Below are 17,137 nucleotides of genomic sequence, written 5' to 3' on the forward strand. Positions count from 1 at the left end.
CTCAGCACGCTAAAAGAGCTTTTCCCCTAAAAGAGCAAATTTGGGTGCGTCTTTTTAAAGACAACGTTGCGTGGCAAACTTGACGTTACGTCTTTGTAAAGACGATGTGGGTCTTGTCATAGACAACGTATCACCTGGGCGTTTTTGGATGCGGTCGTTACCTGGCGCTGGGTGATGGTCACGATCGCTGCCTCTCGTGCCTGGGCATGAAGCATGGGGGGCTTTCGTGGATGACTCATACTCCCATTGCGGGGGTATGACCATCTTGGTGTTGCGGGCCAGACTCCGTTACCTGCAAAAGGGCGGAGTGCCCGTGCCACTGCCTAGATCTGGGGTTCCCTCTGGTGGCAGCCGGGGGCGTCCTTTTTCTGGCGGTGGGCGAACTGGTCTTACGGTCACGGTGAGGAATTCCCCTCCGGGGATGCCCAAGCCCGCCGGCACTTCGAAACCAGCGGAGCTCTCAAAAAGAGCAGGCTGGACCCTCCCGGGGGGTACTACCTGTTTCTTCGAGGCTCCCCCCAACGATCAGATATCGGTTGCAGCACCGGAGGGTGAGCCAGAGCTTTCTGGAGAGGAAGATTCGGCTGCGCTGCTCTCCTCCGGGACCGTAGCAATGGCTGAATTGGATCCAGAAATAATGGCTATGCTTTCCCGGGCCACCGTAGGGGTAGGGCTCGAGTGAAGACTTTCACCGTGTCCCGAGCCCTCAAGGTTGCAAGATTGGTTCTCGGGGTGGTTTGCGCTGGTTCTCAGCGCCCCGCCTCGGTGCCTTTCTTCCCGGAGGTGCATGAGGAGCTCAACAGGTCATGGATGGCACCTTTTTACTGCCGGAAACTGATTTACTGGATCCTCCTCCCTCACCAGCCTCGATGCTGGGGCAGCTAGGAGGTTACAAGGGTCCCCCCGGTGGAGCGTGTCCCAGGCCGGCCTTTCGGCGACTCGGTGGAGAGTCAGCGGTGAAGACCCAGCGGTTCTCCGCTGACCAAAGCAGACTGAGGCCATCAGGTACATCCTGCCCCGGCGTGCAGCTGCAGCTGCAGCTGCTGCCGTCGCCGAGGGCGGCCCCCCTGCCACCGCCAAAACAAGAGCAGTGCTCCTGCGGCCTCCAGCAAAGCTGTGCCGTGGAGCCAGTCGCAGGGCAGCTGCCCCACCTGTCCAGGCCCCCGCCAAACCTGGTGGCAAGTGAGAGAGCAAGAGGTCCGGAGACGGGCAACCCAGAGGTGGAGGCACGTGCTCTTCAGGAGATGGTAAGCACACCACTCCCTCCCCCGGAGGAGGGCCGGGCAGAGAATCTTTTCATCTTTTTCCACCACTGACCTCTCGGTCGGTGGTACCCAAATTCTCGACAAAGGGCAATTCCTCTATTTCTGGGTCCCCAGAGGGGACGGGGGGTTGTGGACGATCTAGTGTGTATCACACTCACCCTCCTCCCTCGCCAGTGAGCAGCAGTGGGCGAATCGGGAGGACGACCCAACGGACTACCCACGCACCCTCTGCTCGAACACCATCACTTCAGCGAGAGCACCGTCTACGAGACACGCCTACGCTTGAAGTGGAACCTGTTCGTTGACTGATGTTCTCCTCGCCGAGAAGACCCCCTGAAGATGCCCGATCGGAGTTGTGCTGTCCTTTTTGCAGCAAGGGTTGGAGCGAAGGCTGTCTCCCTCCACCCTTAAAGTTTAAGTCGCTGCAATCGCTGCTAACCACGACCCCGTAGAAGGAGGTCGTTGGGGAAGCATGACCTGGTCGTCAGGTTCATTAAGGGGGCAAGAAGGTTAAGTCAAGTCAAGTCAAGTCACCTTTATTTATATAGCGCTTTTAACAATACAGATTGTGACAAAGCAACTGAACAGCATTAATTAGGAAAATAGTGTCAATAATGCAAAATGACAATAGTAAACACTCATTTTTCAGTTAAAGACAGTTCATCATTGATGTTCTCAGGTACTCATTAGGCTTTGCATCACATTTAACATATAATAAATAACTAGATCTGCTATACAGGTCATGAGTCATTCAAAAAGTTAGAAATGTTCATTTATCAGAAAACCACATGGGCTCTAATAAACAGAAGTGGTGCAAGTATACAAAATACCATGGCATCCTTTCTGCCAAACTACAACAAGCATCTTTTTACCTGAAAATAGCAGGACATGGGAATGTCAGACAAGATAAAAACCAATGTATGCAGTGGAATTTAAAAACAAAACAGAGAGAAAAGATCAACTGCTCCTTCCTGTAAAAAGTAGGCGGGATCATTTAAAGAGCGAGCAGTGCTGGGATTGGCTCCTGTTTGGGCTACTTCCTGAATAAACAAAAACAGCTGGGCATATATATATATAAAATGTTTTCAGTCATTGAAATAAACCTGAAATAACATAAAATAAAAATAGTATGTAAATAATACTTCAATAACACTGCACCACTCACAGTACAAAAATAATAAAAAATAATAAAAAAGTAATAATTAAAAATTTCGGATTTTTAGGATTTCCATATAAAACTACTTTTCATGAGGTATCAAAATTAATTATTTTTTCATTTCCATCAGCTATGCTCATGGCAGCAAACTGTCTAATTATATTTATGTTTAATAATATTTTTTAAAAGTGTAAAATGTACAAACAGCAAAACCATTTTATTTTACAAATCACTAGGTGAAGCAGAAAATGTGGTCTTGGTACCAGCAGAAAGCTTCTATAACCACAAAACCAAATTATTATGTGTAATAGATCCTCTCATGCTCAAAAATCACAGCTTTGGGGTGTGAAATATGATGAAATTTCGAACATCATGAATATCATTAATGTTAATGCTTAGGCTGATTGCACTAGCTTATCTAAGCCTGCTAATCCATAGCCAGTGAAAACCATATCATTTGCAAATCAAATCAATCCTCTAATTATTAGCTTGACTGCTAAACATAGTAATGAAAGGCTTAATTAAGAGAAACATCGAAAGACGACTGAGACTCTTCCACTCTTGCAAGGGGAAATTACAAATGCATCCATTAATAGATTATTTATAATTTTGTCAATTTTTTCTGTATTCAAGAGCCTGTATTTGATTCTCCTCATTTAAAAAAAAGATTTCTTTTAAGATGATGTATGCTAGCTGGAACTTTTGAAATCTTGCAAGAGTAAAACTGTGTTTTCCTCACCTCATGTTTGACTTGAATGTGATGTGAAATTATGTTTGTATCATAGATTACTCATACAGAACTCAGTCTACTTGAGCAACAGCATTCCTTTTGAGATTTTACATTCACTTTGCCCTGGAGTCAAAGATTTTATTGTTTGCGAATATATCTCTTGTGCTCTGGCTCAGAGCTTCCTGAACTAATGTCCTGGGACTATCACTCAATGATGGTCCACCGTTTTTGTTACAATGTGCTTCCTGTGTAGGTTGTTTCCTATTTAACGCGTAACTGGAAATTACATTCTTTGGCAATGTGTTGTCAACATTTTGCAACTTGCGTTGTTCTTGATCCATGACTCTGTGGTTTTATTTTCCAAGATTTGAAATAAATTAACAGGATTGCTAAATCTGTGTCGCTTGGAGTCATTCGGAGGGGAGAAAAAGTTGTCTTATAAGTTGAAAGCTCAACTATTTTCTAACAGAGTGACCTCTAAAGTAATTTATTATGAAATGAACATGCTGCTTGACCAAAATGTCATTGTCTGATGTCACCACTGTGAGAGTCGCAAATAGTAGGCCTTTGAAAAGGGTACATTTCACTTTTAAGATGTATAAGGGCATTTTTCAGAGGCGGATTTCGTGTCAGCACAGAAAGGGAATTTTGACAGAGATGCCACATTTTTAGACACAAGATGAATGTAGCCATATGGTGGAGGTCCGGACCCATGTTTGGGAGGTTTTGCTGGCCATGGTGTTTTTTCTCTTTGTGCTTTTTTGCCTCCTGTTCTCGCCAGATGGCTGTCACACAAGCCATTCCTCACCCACGGTTGCCTAATTTGCCATTATTCTTTCTCTAATGGGGCCATTAACAACATCACTGATAATTGAATCGAAAGTTTCCCTCGATTGGGCCGTTTTGGGGTTTTAATGGCGAATAGGGCACATCTGAGACCGTTCTTGCAAGTTCCGATCTCAAGGTGCTTCCTTTCGATTTGTCCCAATCGATAACGCAAACGATTGCAGATTGTTGGGCTACTGGTGTTTAGTCAGTTCAAACATATTTGAAAGAATGAAAATATACCATCACATGACATATAATTGTAGAATGTTGAATGTTAAAATATGTAAGAATTTTTGTATGTCAGATTAATGCAGGGAATATAATATAAATATGACATTGTTGTAGACCTGTTTAACAATTAAAAACTTTAAAATCAATATGCCAATTATGAATTCAAATTAACTGCAATTAAATGCAAATGTCAATAAAATAATGACAAAATGATAAAAGTAGCCAATTGATGATAATTCGAAGATGTTTCGAACTAAAGAGAGTTAATTTGATGAATAGTTGGTTTAACATTGATTAGTTTTAAAATTAATTTATAATATCAATATCTGCTGATAAAAGTAGCCAAATAAAGATTATTCAGAGATGTAAGGATATTGTTTCAAGCTAAAGATAGTTCAGTTGATGATTAATTTGTTTAACATTTTTATAATTAGTGTTAAAAGTAGTTGATAAAACTATATACATATTGTTAATCACAGAAAATAACAGGCTAAACTGACAGCTTCTAAAAATAATTATTTATTTGTTTATTTCTTTTTTAATTGTTCAGTGGCTAAAAATCTAAAAACTCTCTACTGTCAAAACAACACCTACCCTGCAAGTGGAAAATATGTTTATGCGTAAGCTTGAGGAGGGGGTGAACTCTTTTGACAGTTTGCTTGGCTAGTCCAAAACCTTCCAACCACAGAAAGCTCTAGCTGTTATCTACTTAGAAACTTACACTGTTTGTTTTTCCCTTTTCCACTTGTAAGAACTTGTCACTGGCCTAAAAGGAACACCAAAATGCTTGAAAGAGTTGCTATATCAAGTCTCTTTGCAGTCATGAATATTCTACACTTCTGACACAACGGATCGCGGTTCTTTCAGCTGGGCGCATAAAGTATGGAAAGGAACATCAAAACGGAGTGTTCAACATGGTAGCATATCTCTTTCTCCCTCTCTGCTCGTGTAATACAAACAGAGTAACAGCACTGACATCCATCGGGAAGTTTTGTTCCCTGTCACAAGGTGTTTGGAGACTGACTTCATCCAGTTAATTCATTGCTAACCTTGTATTACGATGCTACACATACAGAGACTGAGACAGTTGACAGTTAATTATAGGAGCCATGGATCACTGTAGACATGTTTGTCGGCTGTATGCCGATTGACTCGCAACTTGTTTATTTTTCAATGCAGCTCCATTGTTTTCTGGAGCTGCTTATGAGTCTATTTTGCAACGTGTGAGAAGGGCCCCGGGGCTTGCCATAATGATGGTAATAAGAGAATGCATCCTGAACTGTGGGGAGGAAGAGAGACAGAGAGAGAGAGAGAGAGAGGGAGGATAACTGCATTTTTTGGGGAGAGCAAATAATTGGTGAAGGTGACCTGATATGTTCATGAGTGAATTACCCACAGTCCTCCTCTCATTTAACCTGTGCTGTTATACCACCTCTTCACTTCATTCTGTTCTGTATCTGCAGTTTTAATGTGACATGCAGCATTGGCTTGAGAATTTACTATAGCCTATGGAAAAAAGTGCTGGGTATTTATTTAGAAACATACAGTAAATATTCTATTCACATTTAGTGCAGCTGAATAAGGCAGTGGAAAGCGAACAAACTGAAGCTCACATCACATGTGAAAACGTATTTTTCATTCGAATTCAATACAGAGGCCCTTAAAATCAATTTTAATTATTCGAACTAATCCGTATACAAGCATCACTGCAATTTGTGAAAGACAGAGAGTGAGAGAAGAATGTGTTTAATTCAAACAGAGTGATGGAGACAAACTGAGAGGCAGATAGAGGTAATGAAAGAGACCGAGTGTGATGGTTAGACATGCTGAGACAGACAGTGAAAGATGGAGGAGTGTCAGTCAACTCTGCAGTGATGGAGACCAGGGAGACATTTTAAACACTCTGTATGTACACCGACCCCCCCATTTTCAGCTGTAAACAAGTCTATAAGGTGGAGGAATGGCTAGAGAAAGGGGTGTAATGAGAGAGAAGATGAAAAGTGTAACAGGTAAAAATAAAAGAGATTAGCAGGGAGGAGGGTGTGAGAAAAGAGGAGAGGAGAAGGAAAGGGAGAAGAGATTACTAGACAGGAGGTTTACTATGATTGTTGATAGTATATATTTTTTTATCTAAATGTCCCAACATTTTTCAGAATTTAAGCTTAAGTTTGAGATCATTCAGGTGGACAATCAAGATTATTTTGAATAAAACAGGAGCTTTGTTGACATGGTGGTCCATAACAACACCACCAGCCACAAAGGAAGAGGCCTTTGGAGATGTTGAGACAGGAGCTTGTCAAGCATGGATTCAAACTTCTTACATTTTTTCTCCTATGATGCAAGTGCAGCAAATATGTAGTCTAGATAAAATGCAAGGAAATTCTCTTCCCGATGCAAATGAAGGGCAAGATCAATAATTCAGGATAATTCATGTATACAGCAAACACACACACGTGTGTATATACAGTGGGGCAAAAAAGTATTTAGTCAGCCACCAATTGTGCAAGTTCTCCCACTTAAAAAGATGAGAGAGGTCTGTAATTTTCATCATAGGTATACCTCAACTATGAGAGACAAAAGGAGAGAAAAAAATCCAGAAAATCACATTGTAGGATTTTTAAAGAATTAATTGGTAAATTCCTCGGTAAAATAAGTATTTGGTCACCTACAAACAAGCAAGATTTCTGGCTCTCACAGACCTGTAACTGCTTCTTTAAGAGGCTCCTCTGTCGGTGATAGCAGGTGTTGGATAACAATTTTTATTTTGTTTAGATATACACAATATACTGTATATATAAAACAAAACTCCATGTTGAAGAATTATAATAAACATGTTTTTTCATTAGCATATTTGTGCATCTACAGCTGAATGTGTTTTAAAATCAATAGAGAATCAATAGATCTATAGATTTGATGTTAATATTTACTTTTAATAAATTCATTACTAGAAAAAAATGCAGTGCTTCATTTTGCAGTAAAGTTGAACTGTTTGATTAAGATAATTTTGTGTTTGGATGGCTGTGCTAATTGTTTTGAGAACAAGTACACTGCATTGGAGAAAAGTTTCAAATCGATTGAGAAAAACTGTAACTAAAGTTGTGTGCATTTCAAAACCCGAAACATGTTAAATATGAATAAAGTAATTGACTTTACATTTACATTTAGTCATTTTGCCGACGCTTTTATCCAAAGCGACTTACAACTGGGGAATACATAAAGCGATTCTTCTTAAAAGAGACAAACAAACACAGTAAGTGCTTGAAATACCAAGTTTTAGGCATTGTTCACATAAGTACAAGCTATAAAAAGGAAGGAATAAATAAAGAGAAAGAAAAAGTTTTTTTTTAATTAAAAAAAAAAAAATTATGATGAAGTCCAGTAGCATTTAAAGAGATGAGTTTTCAACTGTTGCTTGAAAATGGTCAGGGATTCAGCATTCCGGATAGGGGGGGGAAGATCATTCCACCAGCCAGGAACGGTGAATGAGCATGTTCTGGAAAGTGATTTTGAGCCTCTCTGTGATGGTACCACGAGGCGTCGCTCACTAGCGGATTTCAGACTTCTGGAGGGGATGTAGATTCATAGTAGTGAGAGGAAGTAAGCGAGTGCTGAGCCTGTGGTTGTTCTATATGCAAGCATCAATGTCTTGAACTTGATGCGAGCCTCAACCGGCAGCCAGTGCAGGAGATAAAGAAAGGTGTAACATGGGCTCTTTTGAGCTCATTGAAGACCAGTCGTGCCGCTGCATTCTGAATCATTTGTAGAGGTTTGATTGTGCTTGATGGAAGTCCAGTCAGAAGAGCATTGCAGTAGTCCAGCTTAGAGATGACAAGGGCCTGGACAAAAAGTTGTGCAGTATGCTCCGTTAGAAAGGGCCTAATCTTTCTGATGTTGTGCAATCCAAACCTGCAAGGTCGGGCAGTCTTTGCAATGTGGTCTTTGAAGGTCAGCTGGTCATCGAAGGTTACACCAAGATTTCTGACCGAAGTCGATGGGGTAATTGTCGAAGAACCTAGCTGGATGGTGAAATCATGCTGTTGAGTTGGAGTGGCAGGGAAGACAAGAAGCTCAGTCTTTGCCAGGTTGAGCTGTAGGTGATGTTCTTTCATCCATACAGAGATGTCCGCCAGGCAGCCTGAGATACGTGCAGCTACCGTTGGATCATCTGGTTGAAATGAAAGATAGAGCTGTGTGTCATCAGCATAGCAATGGTAGGAGAAGCCATGTGCCTGTATGATGGGACCCAGTGATGTTGTGTATATGGAGAAGAGGAGGGGTCCAAGAACTGATCCCTGAGGAACCCCAGTGACCAGTTGATGAGCTTTGGAGACCGCCCCTCCCCAGGCCACCCTGAAAGACCTACCAGTGAGATAGGATTCAAACCAGCGAAGTGGAATCCCTGTGATGCCCATTGAAGAGAGGGCAGACAGGAGGATCTGATGATTGACAGTGTCAAAAGCAGCAGAAAGATCCAGCAGAATAAGAACTGATGATTTGGAATAAGCTTTTGCCATTTGCAAGGCTTCCGTAACTGACAGTAACGCAGTCTCAGTTGAATGGCCACTCCTGAAACCTGACTGGTTAGGATCCAGTTTGTTGTTCTGTGAAAGAAACAATGATACCTGGTTGAAAACAACTCGTTCGAGAGTTTTCGCTATGAACGGAAGGAGAGAGACAGGTCTGTAGCTATCTGTAAGTTAAATGTTTAATGTAGGTTTTTTGAGCAGTGGGGTTACCCGAGCCTGCTTGAATAAAGTGGGCAAAGTGCCTGTGAGGAGAGATGGGTTGATGATATGTGTGAGTGGTGGTAAAAGTGTAGGAGAGATTGCTTGGAGAAGGTGTGAGGGGATTGGGTCCAGAGGGCATGTTGTAAGATGGCTGGAGAGAAGTTTTGATACTCCTGCCTCAGTGAGGGGACAGAAGGAGAAGATGGGAGTTTTAGTAGTGGGTGTGGTTGGTTTGAAGTCCTGTGTGTGGGGGGCTGAGAATTGACTACTGATTGTACTAGTTTTGTCTGTGAAGAATGTGGCAAAATTAATTGTATAACGTTTAACAGATTGGTACTGTTTGTGCATTAATTAATATATACATTTATATGTGACCCTGGACCACAAAACCATAAGTCGCACGGGTATATTTGTAACAATAGCCAAAAATACATTGTATTGGTCAAAATTAACGATTTTTAATTTATGCCAAAAATCATTAGGATATTGAGTAAAGATCATGTTCCACAAAGATATTTTGTAAATTTCCTACCGTAATTATACCAAAACTTCATTTTTGGTTAGTAATATGCATTGCTAAGAACTTCACTCGGACATAATTTGGATTATATATGGATATATAACCATTATATAATGTTTTAAATTAAAAACAGGGTTTTTATTTTAATACAAACTCATTTTAAATGTAAATAGTTTCTATTTATTTATATTAACTTTTATTAAATCATTGTGTTTAGGTTTTTTTTTATTTAAAATTGTATGGTATAGTGTAGAATAAGCACATTAATCTGTATACATTGATATACAGTGATATTAGAGGCTGTAACTGCTGCCAAATGTGCTTCAACTAAATACTGAGTATGAATATGTATGCAATATGATATTTTAGTGTTATTGCAGTTCTGGTTTAGATTTTCCAAAAGCCAACTGGTCGCAAGTTCGGAACGTGCAACCATATTTGTTTTTGGGAAACTCACCCCTGGTTTTTGCGTTGTCATTATGTTATATATTATACATTATGGAGTGATGGAATGTAGATTGATGTGGGGAAAAATATACATTTTGCAACGTAATATAAATGCAACATGATCTAAATACTGAATCCACCGTATATATTGATTTTAAAAAATTTAAAAAATAAAACTCTTATTCATTAATTAGTCGCAATCCAATTTAACCAGGAGCTATCTGTTCTGGTATTGCACTCCTCTGTGCATATTTAAATCATGTCTTTGCCATTCTTTTCAGCACAGACATCCCTCCTTTCTGTGTGAATTATTACGTATAGACTGTATGTTATTCACAAAACACTTTGCTATTTGCTTGGCAAAACTAATGTGGTGATATTGTAAATGTATTTGTATCCATATGACAATATAGTCAAGACACTTTATGTACAGTCCCAGTATTATATGGCATATTGTGGTAGTCGGCAGATTCCTCTAAAGGATTTATGTTGCTTAAAGTTTTACATTTAAATGAACATTTTTTGGTTTTATGGGCATGTTTGTGCTGTTAGCTGATTTTCATAATTGATTTAGGCAATGGTCTGCTAAAATACACAGAGGAAATAAACAATGCCAACAGTGCAATTAATTCTTTGTCAATATCCTCCTCAGCTCAGACTGTCACACACTTAAAATCTCCTATCATCCTTATAAAGGCTGCTGTGGCATCTCATGTTTAACACACACACACACACACACATACTGTACACACAATCAACCACAAATAACCACCATGCCTGTAAGGGAAATAACTGTCTAAAATCTTCTTGAAGAGCTTAAATTTCACAGTCTCTGGCCTGTAGCGACAAAGCACTCTTGCCTTATTATAAGTCTGGTTCAACCCCGGTTTGACAGAATTAGGATGAAAGGAAGCATTGTGAGGAACCCGTAATATGTCTTATATGTCTTATGACATCTAAAGAAGCACAGATAGCCACGTTTGCCTGGTCAGTAACAATAACTGCTTACAAAAGCACAAGAAGATCCCAATCAAAGCCTGTACGTGTAATTAAATGGATTTGGTGCCCAGCGAGGGTCTGTCTGCAGGACCTGAGGCTACAGTATTCATCTCGAACTGAGCTGAGAGAGACAGCAGGCCCTGAGACAGCACTTTATGAGAGCTTGTGACGAGTGTTCTGATGACAGGTTGTCTCCCACGGAGGAAACAGAGCCATGGGTTCAGGTTTGGGCTTCAAAGCTCCTGGTTTAAGCTGATAATCGGAAGGCATGTGAGCTGGAAAATGTACGGCTGAATCAAAGACTTGATTACTATTATAGCAGAGGCCCTTCAGGCTAGAGGTGAAGATGATGGTAGCTTGCTTTCTGACACCTTTTATGTCCATTAGATGTTCGGTTACATCAGAGTCAGGGCTGTGGGCAGTCATTTGGTGAACACTCCTGGGGCGGATATTGTGTGTGTGTGTGTGTGTGTGTGTGTGTTGTTTCAAATGTTGGATGTGCTTATGAAGTGATAAGTGTGTGGAAATGTGAAAAGAAAAAAGGGGATATCTTAAAAGGAAAGCATTAAATATAAACAAAGTCATTTGCATTCATTATACTGTATAATGCATTTACATTACATTCCAAATTTACATTACATTCATTTACACTACCATTCAAAATTGTGTTTTGAAAGAAATTAATACTTTTATTCAGCATTAAATTCAAAATAAGTAACAGTAAAGAATTTTACAATGTTACAAAAATATGTCAATTACTGTTCTCCACAAAAATAAAAGCAATTACAGTTTTCAGCATTGATAATAAAAAGTTTCTTGAGCACCGAATCGGCATATTGTATGTGTGTGTGTGTGTGTGTGTGTGTGTGTATATATATATATATAAGTTAGTATTAAGTAGTGTTTCAAAATAGAACATTTCACAATGGAAAAAAAAGAAAGCTATAAACACCCTTCACATAGCATTTCTTTTCACTTCCATACCCGTTAAGTTGTCTCAAAAGGCACATATTCAGACCACACCATCACTGTGTGAGGAAATTTAATTTTACAAATTTAGATTTGCTTCTCAGATATGCTAGGGACCCACCAGGCCTCCATTTCGCCCCAAATTCTGTTCCATCTCCAGTCACACTCAGTGTTATAAAACAGCTGAAAAACAAACCTCAAATATTTACTCTGAGCTCAGCCATGTTCATTTCTGTCCTCGCCATATATTATATGATTATACCATGGAAAATACACTCAAATTTCAAGAAAGGCTTTGTTGGTAATTTTGGGGATTAAAGTGATGATAGAAGACAGCAAAGAAGAAATATAGAGCATATTGGTCGCACACAACCATGATTCCCTGAGGGACAATCTTTGCCTTTATTACATCTCTGGACTCACTATGTTATTTTCTCTCTCATTCGTTCTCTCTCTCTCTCACACACACACACACACTCAATCTCTGTGTTACTTAATCTGTGCCACAACACACATGGAATTTGTGAGACATGGAATGGGCTTTGCAAGGGCCTTCTCTCTCTCTCTCTCTCTCTCTCTCTCTCGCTCTCTCTCTCTGTGTTTGTATGTTTGTTTGCTTGAAAGGCTGATGAAATTCCTGTGAAACCTATAGCTCTTCCCTGGCCTTGTTGCTGTATAGACACATTTTAGTTGAAGTGAATTGGTAGTGAGAGCCAATAAAGAAGACATGTTTTTCTGCACACTCATTTGAGGACAGGAAATGAGAAGAGATGACTGGGAAAAAAACAGAGTGCTAAAAAGCAGCAGTTCTGCCCAGTCTGTGTCAGAGTATGTGTAGGAACTTCCTTCAGAGACCATGATGAGATCAGTTTAAGGCGGCGTGGGGAGGAGGGGTTGAAGGGATATTTCGCAATCAAGGAATCCCCAGGCTGAAACTGCCTGTGGGTGTTACTTAATCTGTGCCACAACACACATGGAATTTGTGAGACATGGAATGGGCTTTGCAAGGGCCTTCTCTCTCTCTCTCTCTCTCTCGCTCTCTCTCTCTGTGTTTGTATGTTTGTTTGCTTGAAAGGCTGATGAAATTCCTGTGAAACCTATAGCTCTTCCCTGGCCTTGTTGCTGTATAGACACATTTTAGTTGAAGTGAATTGGTAGTGAGAGCCAATAAAGAAGACATGTTTTTCTGCACACTCATTTGAGGACAGGAAATGAGAAGAGATGACTGGGAAAAAAACAGAGTGCTAAAAAGCAGCAGTTCTGCCCAGTCTGTGTCAGAGTATGTGTAGGAACTTCCTTCAGAGACCATGATGAGATCAGTTTAAGGCGGCGTGGGGAGGAGGGGTTGAAGGGATATTTCGCAATCAAGGAATCCCCAGGCTGAAACTGCCTGTGGAGAATTGAACCCTTCTGCTTCCCTCAAACACTACTTTAATATTAGCAGGAGACATTATATCTGAATGCTATAACAATCTATAAGTATCCTATTTTTGCACATATCCTTTCAGATTATATATATTTTTGTTTAACGGTATACTAATTTAGCCCACAAGGTAATTTAACATTTTTAACAACAGCCAACTTTAATATGTGTCCAAATGATGCTGCTCCACAGCCAAGAGAGCAGGTTATGACACATGATAAGATTAATACAGGGAATGTCATCACTCAAGACTCCATATTTAATTGATGTTTTAGGGAAGGGCATGAATTGCTCAGGGCCAGTTAGATGATGCTCTCTGTGAAAGTATATCTAAATATATACAGTATGCAGACGCACACATATATTTGTAGATATATTTATATAATCTGTATAAACTGATATATGTACAAATATTTTCTATCTATCTATCTATCTATCTATCTATCTATCTATCTATCTATCTATCTATCTATCTATCTATCTATCTATCTATCTATCTATCTATCTATCTATCTATCTATCTATCTATCTATCTATCAGTGCATGAATCTAGTTTTCACGATGTACATTTGAAATATTAATGTGGAATTTGCATTCTGTGATTCTATTAAAAATCTTATATTGGATTGTATGTAATAACTGTATGCATTATATGTATTTGTGGCATATGTGAAGGTTTGCATATTTGTTTCCAAAGTTGGCATTGGTTGAGACACTGTCCCATTTATTGATGGGAAGTGATATGGAAGGGTCAAAAGATGCCAAGATTCTGTATATTTTTGTAAAAGGCTTGAGTGAATTTGCCAATTTGTTGAGGTTAACTCCCAAATCTGTGGTTATTTGATATATTGGTTTTGGCTTTCGGCTTTTATTGAACTTCTTATTTGAATGTATTGTAGATACTGCTGCAACACTGAACTTTTGGCTCAAATAGTAAAAGTAATTTATCCATTTCAAAGAGGTGCTGCAAGTGAGTGATACTTTTTACTTTCAATATATTTCCTTTTATCTGTAATTTGTTGATTAAAAAGTCAGGATTGTAACAGATGGGTGTGTACGCAGGGTGCCAGGGTGAATTCTGTGATTTTATCATTCCACCAGTCTGTCAGAGTTGTAGATATTATAATATTTTGGAAGCAACTGTGTTTCTTGGCGTATTTACTGAGGAAAGATAAGTCTTGAATTGGGATTTCTTTGCATTTACATTTTCTTTTATGTCAAGCCAAGGCTGACAGAAGTCGGTGGGATGAATCCATTTTACTTTTTTAACACAACTGATTGGCTACGTAATAGTAACAACAGTTGAGGGCCTTTGATCCTCCCAGATTTTTGGGCTTCTGAAGAGCTATTAATTTAGCCTACTTTATTTTTTTATTTTTTTATTTAGTTTTTGTTTAATGTAATATGCAAAACCCTATAATAATTTATTATCTTTCTAGACAATTTCTAATGATTTAAGTTCAAAGCTGTTGTAAATTGATGATAAAACACACACCTGTGACTATAGTCTAATAATTATTAAATCTCTTTATTGAATCTAGCAGTCATAGTGCTGCCATTTATTAATGCCACTTAAGTTTAGGTCTCTTAAACGATTAATCGTGATTAATCACATCCAAAATAAAAGTTTTGTTTACATAATATATGGGTGTGTACTGTGTATATTTATTTTGTATATATAAAAAGACACACACATGCATGTATATATTTAAGAAAAATATATATATATTTTATGTAAAATATTTATACTTATTTATAATATAAATGCAAATATACTGTATATACACATGTAAATATATACGTGTATGTGATTGCATTTATAAATACATAATAAATTTAAAAAGTACACACACATCTATTATGTAAACACAAACTTTTATTTTGGATGCGATTAATCGTTTGACAGCATTACTTAAGTTTTTTGGGGGGGGGATGGGAGGAGTGCAAAATGTCCAATAATGACAATACTGTCCAATGGGTCTGACCTTGAATTTACTTTCTCGTCTCTTTTCTTCATCGAGTAATAATATGGTGAATTAAATTTTTTTTTATATATTGTTATACGTTCATCATGTTTTTGGGTTAGTTAGACTAAGCGAATCTGTCAGCGCTTGTGTGTCTCCACAATTAGCATACGAGTGCCTTCATTAGCACTACTGTGTCTGTATTCATTAGCGTGTGTGTGTGCGGCCCCTCTCTGATGGGGGTAAGGGGAGGACCTGTGATTGCTAAGTGTGGAGTCTGATCAAGGCTGACAGTATTTAACATAATTAAGAAAAGCTTCAGTCACAGTGGCATTAAATAAACACCTCACTGAGCGAGGGAGGATCTGATGAGAGGGAAAAAGGAAGAGAGAGGGAGGGAAGGGTCATTTCTCAGTCATGGGATGAGACGTGCGTGTTAGTCTTCTCATTACTGCACAGCTTGAGTGGCACACACTTCCTCTCTCTCGCTGCAATGTGAGCACACGCCTACACACACACACACACACACACACACACACACACACACACACACTCATACTGTCAAGGTAGAGCATTAACTTTTTTTTGACATGACTTAAACTTTCCTGCTTGGCAAACAACACTGTGCCTGTTGAAAAAAGGAAAAGTGTTTAAAGTACTCTACAATGATAGAAGTCACAGTACAGTCTACATAATACATAATACATAATACATGTGCCACCATTGGCAAGCGAAGGGGAAATCATTAGTACACTACAAGATTTAACAAAAAGCTACATGATGAAGGGGAAATAGTTACATCCGAAATTGCGTACTCTCTGAATAGGTACTACATTTGATTACAAAGAACTGTTTGAAAAGTATATAGTAGTAATACTGTAGCATGAATGAAATACAGACATAATATCTACAATCACCATGTTGCCATTGTCACATGACTTACGGTGTCAGTTGTATTGCTTTACTGCCATGCCATCCACAACTCCACTTTTGTTGCCTCATTCCATTAGATGCACACTTCAGAATGTCGACAGAAGTAGTAGGTCATCCAGGTACTTTTTGCCAACTGTTTTACAATATGAATACTATGAATTCAGACTCTTTTCACATACTGTTTTTTTAATCTACCATATAGTACGGAAGTAGGTATATTTGGACACAGAAAATATATTTTTAAATAGCTAACTTTTTAAGTAACTTATTATCTGTATATACAATATTTTAACTATTATATAATAACTACAATATTTTATATTTTAACCCCACAAAAACAGCATGGTAGTGATCTCATACAGACCTTAATAGAACTGCAGTGGAGTGAAAAGTACAATATTTGTCTTTCAAATGTAGTGCAGTTCAAGTCATAAGTTTAGTAAAGAATAGATACTGAAAAAGTGTACTTAAGTACAATACTCAAGTAAATGTACTTCATTACTGTCCACCTCTGGGAGACAGTTAGGACAGTGCATTCAATTATGTCCTGATCAGTAAAGCTGCTTGCGAAATACATTTTCCCCCTTTTTTTTCTTTAACATTTTTTTTATAACTGAGATCGCAATCAATTTTAAAACATACACGTTTTAGTGATTTCAGTGATGTGTCGCTCAGAACTATTCGTTCATTTTGATAAAATGTCTCAGAGTGATTTGATTATTTTGCCATTATATACACAACATCCTTTCGTTTGTAGACTATGAAACAGATATGATTCATTTACCTCCCGAGTCCATGTCTTTCGTTCATTTGTCATGTGAAAGCAGTATAGGTCATGTAACAACTCATTTTTCATCTCGAGTCCATTCTATGTCTTCTACTGGAATGGTAAAGTAATCACTTCTGTTTTTCATTATTAATCTTTGGTTGCATTATTCTGATTTC

The 17,137-nt window shown here is 38.8% G+C and overlaps 1 long non-coding RNA gene across 1 annotated transcript in view; it reads right to left on the reverse strand.

Moving 5' to 3' along the window:
* LOC107593188 (uncharacterized) overlaps positions 1–16,778 on the reverse strand; it is a 23,863-nt gene extending 7,085 nt beyond the window's left edge. Inside the window, exons 1-2 of the long non-coding RNA XR_001610060.1 lie at positions 16,768–16,778; positions 15,801–15,811 (exon numbers count right to left, since the gene is read on the reverse strand). This is a non-coding gene — a long non-coding RNA (uncharacterized lncRNA). The remainder of the gene's footprint in view (positions 1–15,800; positions 15,812–16,767) is intronic.
* Between the last annotated feature and the right edge of the window lie 359 nt (positions 16,779–17,137).

The sequence above is a fragment of the Sinocyclocheilus grahami genome, unplaced genomic scaffold (assembly GCF_001515645.1).
Source record: "Sinocyclocheilus grahami isolate Dianchi unplaced genomic scaffold, SAMN03320097.WGS_v1.1 scaffold166.1, whole genome shotgun sequence".
Classification (NCBI taxonomy): Eukaryota; Metazoa; Chordata; class Actinopteri; order Cypriniformes; family Cyprinidae; genus Sinocyclocheilus; species Sinocyclocheilus grahami.